This window comes from Octodon degus, unplaced genomic scaffold (assembly GCF_000260255.1).
Source record: "Octodon degus isolate 3935 unplaced genomic scaffold, OctDeg1.0 scaffold00111, whole genome shotgun sequence".
Lineage (NCBI taxonomy): Eukaryota > Metazoa > Chordata > Mammalia > Rodentia > Octodontidae > Octodon > Octodon degus.
The window spans coordinates 2,942,721-2,946,237 of NW_004524687.1; the positions used below are offsets into that span (position 1 = coordinate 2,942,721).

The window sequence follows — 3,517 nt, forward strand, 5'->3', positions numbered from 1 at the left end:
AGGCGCAAGTGATTACTGGCACATTACACAAACCACATGGGCATTAGCTTAACACTTTCCAGCTCAGCCGCCTCAGTCACTCACTCATTATGTAGTATGTGCTGAGCATAGAGCATAATGACCTTCAAATACAGTGGCACCTTAGTACATGGACTTAATTTTTTCCATGATTCTAATTTTCACCATAAGATCTAAACACTGAAGCTAATCATTGAATTCGATTCCATTCTTGTTCAGTTCAGTTTGTGCCTAGAATCATAGAAAAGAATTAAGTTTGTGAACCAAGGTACCACTATATGTCTTGAGTTACTGGAAGAGAAAATACAGGAATTCACACAATAAAGAACACTTTTATTTTGTTTATATATATATATATATATATATATATATATATATATATATATATATATAAAGGTGTAGCGGTTGATACATTGAGTCAACTTGGCTGGATGACTCTGGGGCTTGGGAGCGGTGGAGGTCTTGCCCTGGGGCACAGTTGGTTCTGCCCCAGAGTGACTCAGCACAGAGACCATATAAAGGGGCTGAGGAAGGAGTCAATGTTCCACTTCTTCATCTGAGGAACTTCAGTCTTTGCATTTGGCTCGGACTTCATTGCTGGCTTGCAGTGTGAACTCTTCGGCCTCCAGCTTGGATCCTTCACCTTCCATTGCAGACTCTTCAGTATCCATCACAGACTCTTTGTCTTCCATCGCAGACCTATTAGCTGATGAATAGAGACTTGCACAGAGCACAGCAGTGAGCTTCAGACCTTGGGACTGATTTCTTCAGTCTGGAGTGTGCAGACACCCTCTGCACATGCCTCCATCTGACTCTGCAGCTGGTTGTCATAAGCCAATCTTGTAATTCCTTATACATCATTTATCTTGTGTCAATATCTGTTCCTTGTAGTATATCTGTTCCTCTAAGTAAAACCCTGACCAATACAAAAAGGCAGGCACTATAGAATATTCTGCTGTTAATTAATGTAAGACCTAAAGCTGAAGGACCAGAGTTTTCTCAAATTAACTTGTTCATTTTGATAGCTGTCTGGCATTTAAGAACAATTAAGCCTATGGTATAAAGTTTCCATGTACCCCTTCTCCTGCCATCTCTCTTACTGCTAACATCTTGCATTAATGGAACATACTTGTCTCAACTGGTTCATATTACTGATGCATTATTATTTATTCACAAAAGTCTGTGGTTTGCACTATAGCTCACTGTAGTGTCATAGCCTCCCCCTGTGCCTTTATGCAAGCGTGTAAAGCTATGTGTCCATCATTACTGTATCATTTCATTGCCTAAACACCCCATGCTTCACCCGTCCATTCTTCCTTCCCCAAACCTTCGACATCTATTGATATTTTTATTGTTACCAAAGTTTTACCATTTTTACGATGTCAGATATTGTTGGAATTCCATGGTATGCAGCATTTTCAGACTGACTCTTTTTCCTAAGGTTTCTCCCTGCCTTTTCATGGTTCATACCTTATTTTTTGATTGCTGGACAATATTCCACTATATGGATGTGTGCCACATTGTGTACTCACTCCTTTTTCTCAGGTTTCTCCCTGTCTTTTCATGGTTTGTATGTTACTTTTTAATTGCTGGACAATAGCCCCTAGTATTGTACCACATTGTGTACTCATTCACCCCTGGAAGACATTTTAGTTGTTTCCAAGTTTTGCCTACTACGAATAAAGCTACCATAAACATCTTCTACAGGTTTTTGTGTAAACATTAAGTTTTTTACTTTTTTTTATTTTAGTAAGGGTCTACAGGGTCTCACTATATAGATCAGACTCTGTGATCTGCCTGTGTTCAGCTTCCCAAGAGCTGGGATTACCACCACACCCAGTCTCAATTGCCATCTCAGCATGCCCTCAGGGCAGGGCCAGCACACACACCAGGGATTGAATCCTTGCCACTGCATCTGCCTAAGCAGGTGCTTTAATCCACTGAGCTATTTGGCTGGGTCAAGTTTTTTACTTTCTTGGGCAAATTCTAAAACATTCAATTGCTGAATCATATGATTACTATGTTTAGCCTTGCAAAAACTGCCAAACTTTTTCAAAACTAGCTACACCACTCAGGGCCCCTGCCAGCAATGGACAGGAGTTCCTGTTGCTCCTCATGCTTGCCAACAGTTGGTGCTGTCGCTGAACTTGGACTGTCTTAATGGGTGTGCAGTGATCTATCATTTGAATTTGCATTTAAAAACCTATGATGGGTATAATGGATTGAAATAAATAAATGTGGCTCTTGTTATTTTTCTATTGGACAAAGCTGGCAGGGACCTCTGGCTAGCTGCCAGAGCAGCTAATAAAGGCTCAATAAGTTCTAATCTGTTCTGATCTTGGTCTCTATTCAATTCAAACCCAGTACATTTTGGGGGCTCGCCTGGGATCCCATTTATACCAGGATGAAAGAGCCAAGACTTTTTCTGACTCCTCAGGAGACTAACTGAGACATGTGTCTCAGCCTGGAGGAGATTTTATTGGCCTCAAAAATCCAAATTCCAATACTCTTCAGAAAAGAGCAATCAGGATTCTTACTGGTAAGACTGTTCTGATTCTGTTTGGGTGCCCATCTGGAGTCTTTGGAGGAGTTGGATGCAATATTATCCCCAAGACTCAACTCCAGACCATGACAGTGGCTGGTAGCCTCTGGTATCTGGTATTTGTTTCGTGTTTTGTACTTGTCTTTGTCCTTGTCACTGGGGGTCAGTGTGCTTCTGTTTCTGCATCTGTGTCACCCCTACAATGTGTTCTAAATCATTTTCAGGATTTCAGACAATGAGCCTCAGGGTGCAGGGACTCCCTGTTCCCCAGAAAGCTCTGAATCTTCTGTGAATTGAAATGGCCATCCTTTCCTGAGGCCTCTTGGCTTCTGGAAGTCTCCTTTAACCTTTTCCAGGTCTATAGAGTCATCTTTGGAAATCTGAGACATCCTGATCAGATCCGTTATGTTCAGGCTTGGATTGATATTGTCCATGACCCTCCAAAATAGCTAAAACCTTGCCATTCTGAATGCCATTCATAGTAGATGGCCAGTCCCACTTGGTTGTGTTGGCTGCTCTAGCCGACAAAAGGAAGACTGCAACCTCACACCAATACCCTAAGAACCCACCCATTCTACCTGCCGTCCAGTACACAGGTAAGTTCATTTCTCAGTCAGTTCCAGATATTAGAAAAGAGCTGGCTTTTACTCCAGACAACTCACTTGGTAAAAACTATTTCTTAGTGTCCTATAATTGGAACTGGGAGAAAACCAAGGAGAGAGAGCAAAAAGATAAAAATAGCTGCTTTTGTTGCAGCCTCAAAACAGATCCGAAGTCTGATTCTCTTGGCTCCAAGAAGATCTCAGTGTGTCTACAAAAGTCAGGCCAGACGACCCAGGCCGCGGGATCCTGAACAGACCCAGAGCGCAGGCCCGGCGGGTGAGTGAGACAACCCAGGCGGCGGGATCCTGAACAGACCCAGAGCGCAGGCCCCGCGAGTGAGTGAGACGACCCAGG

At 42.6% G+C, this 3,517-nt stretch overlaps 1 pseudogene; it reads right to left on the bottom strand.

Moving 5' to 3' along the window:
* Positions 1–584: 584 nt before the first annotated feature.
* LOC101587608 overlaps positions 585–3,517 on the bottom strand; it is a 6,970-nt pseudogene continuing 4,037 nt past the window's right edge.